The 13,182-nt window shown below is 33.6% G+C and overlaps 1 long non-coding RNA gene across 2 annotated transcripts; it reads left to right on the forward strand.

Annotated features, from left to right (window-relative positions):
• Positions 1 to 1,137: 1,137 nt before the first annotated feature.
• LOC149207563 (uncharacterized) lies at positions 1,138 to 4,752 on the forward strand. Of its 2 annotated transcripts, none has more exons than XR_016252664.1 (9): positions 1,138 to 1,309; positions 1,444 to 1,531; positions 1,639 to 1,746; positions 1,974 to 2,119; positions 2,207 to 2,317; positions 2,414 to 2,601; positions 3,757 to 3,940; positions 4,274 to 4,453; positions 4,591 to 4,752. It is a non-coding gene; the product is annotated as an uncharacterized LOC149207563 (long non-coding RNA). The 2 variants fall into 2 exon arrangements; XR_016252663.1 differs by having other exon boundaries at positions 1,453 to 1,531.
• The last annotated feature ends 8,430 nt before the right edge of the window (positions 4,753 to 13,182 follow it).

A 13,182-nucleotide genomic window follows, 5' to 3' on the forward strand; every position in this document is an offset into this window, starting at 1 on the left:
CCGCAGATCTGGCCGTCAAATTTCTCCAAATCCCGCTAAATCCAACAGTCAGATTGGCTATGGCTCCACGGGAGCCGCCACATCGGTGGAAGAGACACCATTTGGGAAAATTCGAGACTGCACCGGTGGCGCATCTCAAATCTGTTCCAGCTCGTGACCGCATTTCAGATCGATTCCGAAACGGTGTGTTACCAGTCATATTGATCAAATTATAAATCGAAACCAAAGTTACAAAAGGTGTGTTACCAGTCTAATTTCAAAAGCTGTTGGGCAGGGGAAATTGAGAATCCCTTCCTAACAAAAGGTTGCGCCGGGAAAGTTGAGATGTGCTCTGTTAGCGATTATAAATTTTTGGTCGGTTTATTTTAAATATGAAAATGGAATTTCATTTTTCCAAAAGAGGCTCTCATTCGCCATCCATCGAACGATATTTAGGCTGAACTTTCAAACTGTCAGCGTCAGCAGCTTCCGCATGGAAGACTCACATCATTTATCCCTTCTAGAAAAAGAAAAGAGAGACAATGAGTTTTGTTGGTCAAGATCGTGACCATTGGCACGCTTGTATTTGCTTGACTTTGACTGCAATATCAGTGGTAGCGAGCATAAAGGTGCGCCAATCAGATCCCCACAGCTGAAATACTGTCAGCCTCCTATCCCCTTTTACCTCCTATCCCCTTTTATAGAGTGATGTACTCTCTAGAAACTCCTCCTATCCCCTTTTACCTCCTATCCCCTTTTATAGAGTGATGTACTCTCTAGAAACTTTATTTTATCGTTTTTCCCTCAAAATGATTGAAAATACCATGGGCAAATACCACCATGAATACCATGTTACCATGGGCAGATTCTGTCCACTTTGATCCTATAAAAAAAGAATATTACAAAATAAGTTTTGGGAACAGGTAATGAATTTCAAATAAAGTTTCAGGACATGGATAACACTAATATCCTCACAACAATTGATGTTGAGGGTAGTTGGGTAAGAAGCTTCTTTTGAAGATGAGGATGGTTTATTTTTAGAGTTTGAGAGATAATGATTTTGACCGAAAAAGTTTCAACGGATTATTTTAAGTTGTCTTGATCACATCTCATCTCAGTGTATAATCTTTGTGCTTATTCCAAAAAGCTGCAGGCTAGTCCTCGCCTTCATTTCAGTAAAGATGGTTCCTCGTTTGCATTCACAACAAATGACAATGGCATAAAGATCTTAGCCAATGCAGAGGGATTTAGCTTAATTTAGCTTGATTCGCATGCTGGAGAGTGATCCTTTGAGGGAACGAGAGCGCCACCAGAGACAATGACAACAAAGGTAAATCGATTCTTCCATGCACATTTACTATGTACATGCACAGCTAATTAATGTTAAAGTTCAATGGCATATTGATCTTAGCCAATGCAGAGGGATTTCGCTTATGTTAAAGTTCAATGGCATATTGATCTTAGCCAATGCAGAGGGATTTCGCTTAATTCGCATGCTGGAGAGTGATCCTTTGAGGGAACGAGAGTGCCACCAGAGACAATGACAACAAAGGTAAATTGCTTCTTCCATGCACATTTACTATGTACATGCACTGCTAAACATGCACTGCTAATTAATGATAAAGTTTAAATTCTAACTAGATCTTTTTTACTATGCAAACTTCAATTGTGAATGTCATGTTTCCAGCAATCAATGCTCCTGGCTCCCTGCCCAGCGCTATCGAACGTTCGGGGAGACTTCCACCTACATTGTCAAAGACCAATTTTGTAAGAGCTTCATATTTGTCCAGCCATATCCATTTTCAAAACTTTTATCATTTTCTAAACTTTCACTCCAGAGTCCATATATTGTTGCTTTCAAGTTTCCATATACCATAGGATTTTGTTCTTTTCCCCTTTCAAATGTTCTATTAACCATTATTTTGGCATATCTTGAATAGGATGATATGATCAATGGATTCTAACAATTATCTACACTCGAGACATGTGTGCAGAGTAGTATAGATAGCAGTCCGACCCCAGATGTTAAACCAAGGCTTCTAGATGAGGTTACAGACGAGCAAGAACTGGAAATTGACTGAATCAATGATTCGGGTCAGTGTAGGTCTCTAGGTTGCCTGCCACAATGCATGCGAGCGAGGTATGCAATCATCCTTCTATTACACAGAAAACACTAAATTCTGTCGATATTGATCGATCCAAACAAGGAATGTGCTATTTCTTGCAGGTAGTAAGACTGATATACACCAATTCCGGTGTCGCTGTTTTAGCACTGGCATCCAATGCTCTCCATAACCTATGAAAATGGCCGCGGAGTGACTCGAATCCATCTGGAAAGGTGGGGTTCTTAAATAGTTGTCATTTGCTTCCTTCTTATTTTAGCTTGTTTTATTTATTTATTTGTTAGTTGTAATTTTTGACATATAATTTGCAGCTGTTTTCTTATGTAGTAATGATTCCACCACGGATGTGGCAGCAAGCTAGTGGGTCGTTATGAATAATGACATTGTTGACACAAATCCAGAAGAAGCGGCTGCTTGTACAGCTTTGTCTAAGAATGATTCACATATGATGTCTGCTTTTGGTGGCAAGGTCTCCTTGTTCAATATGATGACATTTAAGGTAACAGAGCCTTTTACCTAAAGACCAGTTTCATTTCAATGTTTCCGATTATATATATAATATATAATTTCTTGGTACATTGGTTTGCTTAGGGATTTATTCTCTAATGTCTTCACCTTCAACTTTCAAATTATGTGTGGGTAATGGTGTTCAGTTCAGGATCACTTTAGAAGGTTCTGTGTAATGTTCCTCACTATAGGCATATGATGTCTGCTTTTGGTGGCAAGGTCTCCTTGTTCAATATGATGACATTTAAGGTAACAGAGCCTTTTACCTAAAGACCAGTTTCATTTCAATGTTTCCGATTATATATATAATATATAATTTCTTGGTACATTGGTTTGCTTAGGGATTTATTCTCTAATGTCTTCACCTTCAACTTTCAAATTATGTGTGGGTAATGGTGTTCAGTTCAGGATCACTTTAGAAGGTTCTGTGTAATGTTCCTCACTATAGGCTAAGAATTCAAAGGCTCCCAATTTATCTAAATCACTGGTTTCATGGCATGCTAATTAGGGGTTTATTCTCTAATCCCACCGTCAACTTTCAAATTATGGGGGTAATGGTGTTCAGTTCAGGACAACTCTAGAAGGCTCTTGCGTAACGTTCCTCACTATAGGCTAAGATTTCAAAGGCTCACAATTTATCTGAATCACCCGTTTCACGGCAGGCTACGGCATACTAATTAGAGATACATTGTAGGTCATTGCATATTTCATGCAACCTCCTCCTGGAGCCACTTTTCTGGCTTTCCACCCTCAAGACAATAACATCATTCCAATTGGCATGGAGGATTCATCAATTCAAATACACAATACACAATGTTTGAGTTGATGAGGTGTTGCCTGTGAATATATCTTTGAATTTAAAATTCTTATCATTTTTCTTCATTGTGCCCTTTTACCAAAAATGGCATTTAAGCGGCATGCTCTGAACTTGCTGCAATCTTTAAAGCTAAAAAAAAAGCTGGAGGAAAAGAAAAGCACAGGCCTGGCCTTTTCACATATTTTGAATGTGTTAGTGTCTTCTGAAACTGATGCCCAGGTATATAGTTTCTTTTATTATTATATAGTCTGCCTCCATGATGTTCACTTTAAAAAATACATAAATTTACCGAGTAAAAAAGTTCATGCACTCAAACACGTCTTTTGGCAGTTACGTCTATTATGGGGTATAGATGGGTGGGACTAGCGGAAGTCAAAAGTTGTACCAGTACAGCCAGGAAGATCATCACCACCAGTCGAGGATACAACAGTACAGTCTCATAATAATTAAATTCACTTGTTCGTTGTTCATGAGAAGCAGCTTACTATATATATGATGCTTCCGGAGGCGCCATGCCAGGAAGATCATCACCACCAGTCGAGGATACAACAGTACAGTCTCATAATAATTAAATTCACTTGTTCGTTGTTCATGAGAAGCAGCTTACTATATATCGCCATGTAAGTACTTGTAAGCATTTTTGAATTCAAACATAGACAGTTATATAATGTCACTTACCTTCTGTATCTGATTGGATGAACTTGTTACATGGTTATAGACAGTTATATAATGTCACTTACCTTCTGTATCTGATTGGATGAACTTGTTACATGGTTATAGACAGTTATATAATGTCACTTACCTTCTGTATCTGATTGGATGAACTTGTTACATGGTTGGATTGCAGTGGTCTCCTCATGATTCCCTATCTACTCCTATTTCAAGCGCCAAGCACCATATACTCATGTGACAACATCCTAGTTTATCCGAGCTTCTGTGATGGTGCAGTTGGAGTGTTTGATGCAGAAAGCTTGATCCCTCACTGTCGCATTGCACCTTCTGCATATTTACCATCGAGAATGAACATGTAAATGGACTTTTTCATTCTGTCATGGTTGATACATCTATTTTTAAGACTTGGCTTTTTGACAAGCGCATACTATGATTTGATTTATTGTTCAAGGCATATTACGATTTAATTTATTGTTTGGGTTATTTATGCAGCAGTAATCCATATCCCCTAGTCGTCGCTTTACATCCCATCCGAACCGAATCAATTCATTCTTGGAATGACAGATGGAGGAGTTCATGTTATTGAGCCTTCAGAGTAAGAAGGGAAATGGGGTGTTGGACCCCCAGATAATGGAACTGGCGGATCAAATCCAACACCAAGTAACCAAGGTTCAGAACCACCGTCAAGATAGTTCAATGGGAACATAAGAACAAGTGTCTACCGACTCTTTATTTACAAGAATACCATGAATAATGGTAGCGTATTTTTAGTGAAATGCTTCACTTGTGTTCCAGTTTTCGAGGCATTCCTACCAAGATTGTAATTTTCATCAGATATTGTTTAGTACTATAGATGGAGATTAATAAACTGTAAATTCGAGGCATTCCTACCAAGATTGTAATTTTCATCAGATATTGTTTAGTACTATAGATGGAGATTAATAAACTGTAAATCCTACCTAAATGAGTATCTAGGTGCAATCCTGGTCACTATATCTTGCTAGGTCGTGTAAAAATTGAAAGTAATTGGAGCGTAATTCATGAATATTCTTGCCGAGGGTTTCTCAGTTTCTATTTTTAAAACCTAACCTTTCTTTGTACCACGAGTATTTTCATATGTTCATGTGCATTCAGACAAATCTGGTTTATGCCGAAACTTTGCCAGACTCAGGAATATTATATTTAGTAACTCAGTCAGCATTTTTGGGTTAGAATACTGTTGGAGCTCAGATTCAAGTAATTCAATTGAGAAAAAATGCACGAGTTTCTGCAATACCATTGTTTAAACAGTGATACAGATACAGATATGACGAATATTGTTTAAATATTGATACAGAGATCTACTGAAAGCAAGAATCTTTCAGTTGATGGCTATTGTTTAAACATTGATACATATATCTACCATTTCTTTGTACCACGAGTATTTTCATATGTTCATGTGCATTCAGACAAATCTAGTGTATGCCGAAACTTTGTCAGACTCGGGAATATTATATTTATTAAATCTCGTTTATGCCGAAACTTTGTCAGACTCGGGAATACTACTGGAGCTCAGATTCAAGTAATTCAATTGACAAAAAATGCACGAGTTTCTGCAATATTATTGTTTAAACATTCACAGAGATATCTTTTGAAAGTTTGATGACTATTGTTTAAACATTGATATATCTATGGAAAGCTTGATGAATATTGTTTAAACATTGATACAGATATCAACTGAAAGCAAGAATCTTTCAGTTGATGGCTATTGTTTAAACACTGATACATATATCTACTACTCATATTTTTCCATTGCCGCAGCCTTTGTGTTTTGTTTTGATGGACTTTCTGTTAAAAAACATATTGATACATATTTTTTTCATTTTTGTTTTTTATGGACTTCTGTAAAAAAACATATTGATACAGATATCTATTGAAAGCAAGAATTTTTTTTCATTTTTGTTTATGGACTTCTGTAAAAAAAAACATATTGATACAGATATTTCAATAATTTTTTTCATTTTTGTTTTTGGACTTGCAATAAAAACTTATTGATACAGATATCTACCGAAAGCAATAATCTTTCAGTTGATGGAATACTGCTCAGATATCTACCGAAAGCAATAATCTTTCAGTTGATGGAATACTGCTCATATTTTTTATTTTTTTATTTCTTGGAAGTTGTGAAGGCGTGGTTTATATGTTCATACAATAGGTAGTTGCAATTTACACGACTTGCATGCTTATAGCTCCTGTAACTACCTATGAATCCAAGATATCTACCGAAAGCAATAATCTTTCACTTGATGGAATACTGCTCATATTTTTTATTTTTTAATTTCTTGGAAGTTGTGAAGGCGTCGTTTATATGTTATGTTCATACAATAGGTAGTTGCAATTTACACGACTTGCATGCTTATAGCTCCTGTAACTACCTATGAATCCAAGATTCAATCTTGGAAGTTGTAAAGGCTCGTTTATACCGTCGGTAGTTGCAATTTACAAGACTTGCATGCTTATAGCTCTTTAACTACTTATACAATCTTGGAAGTTGTAAAGGCTCGTTTATACCGTCGGTAGTTGCAATTTACAAGACTTGCATGCTTATAGCTCTTTAACTACCTATATGAAGAATCTTGAAGAATCTATGGAATACTGCTCATATTTTTTATTTTTTAATTAGTCCTTTGGATGTTGTAAAGGCTTCGTTTATACTATTGGTAGTTGCAATTTAGTAGTTGCAGCTCTATAGCTCTTTAACTACCTATATGAAGAATCTTGAAGGTGATGGAATACTGCTCATATTTTTTATTTTTTAATTAGTCCTTTGGACGTTGTAAAGGCTTCGTTTATACTATTGGTAGTTGCAATTTAGTAGTTGCATGCTTATAGCTCTTTAACTACTTACGAATGCAAGAATCTTAAAGTTGATGGAATACTGCTCATATTCTTTATTTTTTAATTAGTCCTTTGGAAGTTGTAAAGGCTTCGTTTATTCTGAATATTAAAGTTTTGGAAGTTGTAAAGGCTTCGTTTATTCTGAATATTAAAGTTTTGGAAGTTGTAAAGGCTTCGTTTATTCTGAATATTAAAGTTGATGGAATACTGCTCATATTTTTTATTTTTTAATTAGTCCTTTGGAAGTTGTAAAGGCTTCGTTTATACTGTTGGTAGTTGCAATTTAGTAGTTGCATTGTTGGTAGTTGCAATTTAGTAGTTGCATGCTTATAGCTCTTGTAACTACCTATGAATGGAAGAATCTTAAAGTTGATGGAATACTGCTCATATTTTTTATTTTTTAATTAGGCCTTTGGAAGTTGTAAAGGCTTTGTTTATACCATCGGTAGTTGCAATTTAGTAATTGCATGCTTTGTTTATACCATCGGTAGTTGCAATTTAGTAGTTGCATGATTATAGCTCTTGTAATTACCTATGAATGCAAGAATTTTGGAAGTTGTAAAGGCTTCGTTTATACCATTGGTAGTTGCAATTAATTTACAGGACATATTAAAGTTGTTGATGGAATACTGCTCATATTTTTTATTTTTTAATTAGTCCTTTGGAAGTTGTAAAGGCTTCGTTTATACTGTTGGTAGTTGCAATTTAGTAGTTGCATTGTTGGTAGTTGCAATTTAGTAGTTGCATGCTTATAGCTCTTGTAACTACCTATGAATGGAAGAATCTTAAAGTTGATGGAATACTGCTCATTTTTTATTTTTTAATTAGGCCTTTGGAAGTTGTAAAGGCTTTGTTTATACCATCGGTAGTTGCAATTTAGTAGTTGCATGCTTATAGCTCTTGTAATTACCTATGAATGCAAGAATTTTGGAAGTTGTAAAGGCTTCGTTTATACCATCGGTAGTTGCAATTAATTTGCAGGACTTCATGCTTATAGCTCTTGTAACTACCTATGAATACAAGAATCTTTCAGTTGATGGAATACTGTTCATATTTTTTTATTTTCTAATACCGATGGTAGTTGCAATTTACAAGACTGGCATGCTTATAGCTCTTAATAACTATCTATGAATGCATGAATTTGACTTGAAGACTTGCATACTACCGATGGGAGTTGCAATTTAAAGACTGGCAATGCATGACTTGCATGCTTATAGCGCTTGTATATTTCTAATGCATGAATTTGCGCATGAATTTGCATGAATTCTAGTTGCTTTGATAACATGGAGAGAATATCGCTTATTATAAATTGGTTGCGCTAGCGCTCTGAAGCAATCTAACAAAAGGTCATTGTTAGAATGTGCCTGATTTACTACCCATTGTTTCTTCTTCTCCATTTGTTAAGCTTTTGTTAGAATGTCCCTGATTTACTACCCATTGTTTCCTCTTCTCCATTTGTTAAGCTTTGTTTTAGTACACAACTTTGTTTCTTGGAGTGTGAATGAGCAGAAATAATGTCAATTTGGAAATTGGTTGTGCGCGCTGAGAAGCAATCTAACAAAAGGTCATTGTTAGAATGTCCCTAATTTACTACCCATTGTTTCCTCTTCTCTACTTGTTAAGCTGTCAATTTGGAAATTGGTTGCACACGCTGAGAAGCAATCTAACAAAAAAAATCACCCATGGTTTCCTCTTTTCCACTTGTTAAGCTGTCAATTTGGAAATTGGTTGAGAAGCAATCTAACAAAAAAAGATCACCCATGGTTTCCTCTTCTCCACTTGTTAAGCTGTCAATTTGGAAATTGGTTGCACACGCTGAGAAGCAATCTAACAAAAGGTCATTAAATCACCCATGGTTTCCTCTTCTCCACTTGTGAAGCTAATTGGTTGCACACGCTGAGAAGCAATCTAACAAAAGGTCATTGTTAGAATGTGCCTGATTTACTACCCATTGTTTCCTCTTCTCCACTTGTTAAGCTTTGTTCTAGTACACAACACAACTTTGTTTCTTGGAATGTGAATGAGGCAGAAATAATGTCAATTTGGAAAATCTTCTCCACTTGTTAAGCCTTGCTTTATACCACACAACTTTGTTTCTTGACACTCAATTTGGAAATAATGTTATTGTCTTCAGTCACCCCATTAGTGGATGCAAATCTTCTAGCCTTGCTTTATAGCACACAACTTTGTTTCTTGGAGTCAATTTGGAAATAATGTTATTGTCCTCAGTCACCCTTTAGTGGATGCTATTAGATGTATTAGAGGTTAGAGGTTTAAGGTTTAGACACATATCAACCAATCTTAATTGAGTATTAAAGGCTCAATAAAGGTTGAGAGGTTTAGACACATAATCAACCAATCTTAATTGATGAAAGATGAAAGGTTGATTATTTATTGATAGGGTTTTATTGAGTATTAACCTCTCAATTAAAGGTTGAGAGGTTTAGACACATAATCAACAAATCTTAATAGAGTATTAGATGTTTAGACACATAATTAAGATGAAAGATGAAAGGTTGATTATTTATTGATAGGGTTTAATAAAATTTCTTAATCAATAAATCTTAATCGATGAAATCTTAATTGATGAAAGGTTGATTACTTATTGATAGGTTTAATAAGAAAAATTGATGAAAGGTTGATTATTTATTGATTGGGTTTAATAAAATACAAATCTTAATTGGTGAAAGGTTGATTACTTATTGATAGGTTTAATAAGAAAAATTGATGAAAGGTTTATTACTTATTGATAGGGTTTAATAAAATTTCTTATTGCTCATGAAATTCTTCTAAATATATGGAAAAGCAAAAGCTAAAATAAAATTTCTTATTGCTCATGAAATTCTTCTAAATATATGGAAAAGCAAAGCTAAAATAAAATTTCTTATTGCTCATGAAATTCTTCTAAATATATGGAAAAGCAAAGCTAAACTGCATGATCATGAATTAATGATTCAACCATTGACATGATTTTCATTTCATTATAGATTATTCATATATGGGCTTTTAGTTATTTATGAGTAATTTTTATCAATTATTAGTTATTTTTATGAGTATTTTTTATCCAGCAAAAATTTTGTGAAGATAGGAAGATAGGCAAGCATGATCATGAATTAATGATTCAACAATTGACATTGATTTTGATTTTCATTTCATTATAGATTATTCATATGGGTTTTTAGTTATTTATGAGTAATTTTTATCAATTATTAGTTATTTTTATGAGTATTTTTTATCCAACAAAAATTATGGGTTTTTAGTTATTTATGAGTAATTTTTATCAATTATTAGTTATTTTTATGAGTATTTTTTATCCAACAAAAATTTTGTGAAGATATGAAGATAAGCAAGATAGATGCTTATAGAAATTGGAAAACTTGATTTAAAATAATTGTTTCAATGTAAGGAAGGGGAAACTTGATTTAATGATAATTGTTTCAATGAAGGGATCTTAAGTGAGTGTGATAGAACAATTTATAATAAAAAGATAAAATATAAATATCATCCATGTTTGTTTTTGCAATAAGCACAATGCATAATAAAAAGATAGAAACGTCTATATGTGCTTGTGTTATGTCGACAAATTTTGTCATTGTCTAATGAATGGTTTTACAAAATGTTTGTTTTTCTACGTTATATTTAAATGGAATATTTAACGTCTATATAGAGACAAATTTTGTCATTGTCTAATGAATGGTTTTACAAAATGTTTGATTTTCTACATTATGTTTAAATGAAATATTAAACATCTATGTAGAGACAAATTTTGTCATTTTACAAAATGTTTGCTTTTCTACATTATATTTAAATGAAATATTTAACATTTTAAATGAAATATTTAACATCTATATAGAGACAAATTTTGTCATTGTTTAATGAATGGTTTTACAAAATGTTTGATTTTCTACATTATGTTTAAATGAAATATTTAACATCTTGTAGAGACAAATTTTGTCATTGTCTAATGAATTGTTTTACAAAATATTTGCTTATGGTTTTATAAAATGTTTGCTTTTGGTTTTACAAAATGTTTGTTTTTCTACATTATGTTTAAATGAAATATTTAACATCTATATACAGACAAATTTTGTCATTGTCTAATGAATGGTTTTACAAAATGTTTGCTTTTCTATATTATGTTTAAATGAAATATTTAATATCTATATACAGACAAATTTTGTCATTGTCTAATGAATGGTTTTACAAAATGTTTGCTTTTCTACATTATGTTTAAATGAAATATTTAACATTTATATACAGACAAATTTTGTCATTGTCTAATGAATGGTTTTACAAAATGTTTGCTTTTCTACATTATGTTTAAATGAAATATTTAACATCTATATCGAGAAATTGACGTATGTACGAACCTAGAATGTTAATTACTTTTCGTGAATTTCAATGATTTTGACAAAAAAATCATAAAAGTTCTTGAATGCGAAAAGTATGTCCTATTGGAATACCTAGTTGTACTCTAAATGTTTCTCCAATGAGAGGTCAACTTCAAGTCCGAAGTATGGACATTGAAAGATATTGATAGTAAGGCACTGACTATTAAAGCCAAGAATAATTGGAGAAAGAAGCCAAATCCATCTAGAATAAGTCACACGTTAATCGAAAAGCAAAAGGACAAGTTATTAGTTGTCTATATTGACATGAAAAGGTTGGCAAATCCAAGCAAATTGACAAGCAATTCAACTAATAAATTGTAGAGGAAACAACAAAAGTGGAATTGTTACTGTTGGGAAGATAAAACACAAAAGTGGAATTGTTATTGCTGAGAAGATGAAACATAAAAAGGGGAGAAGATAAAACATAAAAAGGAGAACTATTAGTTCTTGCACCTAGCTAAATGATTGATAAATTTTCGAGTACAAGTTGTTGAAGCCTAGCTATTGACATGAAAAGATTGGCAAATTCAAGCAAATTGACAAGCAATCCAACTAATAAATTGTAGAGGACACAACAAAAGTGGAATTGTTATTGCTGAGAAGATAAAACACAAAAGTGGAATTGTTATTGCTGAGAAGATGAAACATAAAAAGGGGAGAAGATAAAACATAAAAAGGAGAACTATTAGTTCTTGCACCTAGCTAAATGATTGATAAATTTTCGAGTACAAGTTGTTCAAGCCTAGCTAAATCAAAAAAGGGGAGAAGATAAAACATAAAAAGGAGAACTATTAGTTCTTGCACCTAGCTAAATGATTGATAAATTTTCGAGTACAAGTTGTTCAAGCCTAGCTAAATCAAATTGCACTAGCCACTAGATCAACAATCTCCACATTCTCATCGATCACTAAAGAAGAACCATGCACATTGATTTCACATCTACATACAATCAAAGTGTTAATATTTGATCGCAACTTGGCTCAAAGGTCTCACTAAGATTAGTTAATACATGAACCTAACCTAATCCAATTAGTTAACAGATGAACCTAATAGAGTAGTTGTTTGAGATCTATATGCAAGTGAAGATGACTATGATTCTAGCAATTGTCAATCTATTTGTCAACTTATTATATTAATTTGTTTGATTATGAACTATTTTACATGAATTGCAAGCTTTATAAGTGCGGAATTTGTGGAATTTTTGATCTAGCGACCCATTATCACTGTCACTTACAAAGCAACACAATCATGTTGTTTCAGAAATGACTAGGTCCAATAGGTAAGGAATTCTAAGAATGATGAGATAAAGGATACATCAAAGTCACTCTCAAGGATGGCATTAGTTGAATTGGAGTAAGGTCAGTTAAATATGTAGGATGGCGTTAGTTGAATTGGAGTAAGGTAAGTTAAATATGTAGTAAGGTGTAATTGGAAACTGAGAGAGTGATTTAAATGAATCAATTACACCACCAAATGATGGCATTAGTTGAATTCGGGTAAGGACAGTTACATATGTAATAAGGTGTAATTGACCACTGAGAGAGTGACTTAAAAGAATCAATTACACTACCAATGGATGGCATTAGTTGAATTGGGGTAAGGTGGGTTAAATATGTGGTAAGGTGTGATTAACAACTCAATTACACCACCAAAGAATGGCATTAGTTGAATTGGGGTAAGGTAAGTTAAATATGCAGTTCGGTGTAATTGGCAACTTAGAGAGTGATTTAAAAGAATCAATTACACCACCAATTACCCCATCTTGACTCATGTCTAATGTGTCAGTTCCGCTTGGACCGAGAACATCATTAGAAGA

Source organism: Pinus tabuliformis, chromosome 1_2 (assembly GCF_031772625.1).
Source record: "Pinus tabuliformis cultivar Carrire ecotype Pingquan chromosome 1_2, CPIR1, whole genome shotgun sequence".
In the NCBI taxonomy this organism is placed as follows: domain Eukaryota; kingdom Viridiplantae; phylum Streptophyta; class Pinopsida; order Pinales; family Pinaceae; genus Pinus; species Pinus tabuliformis.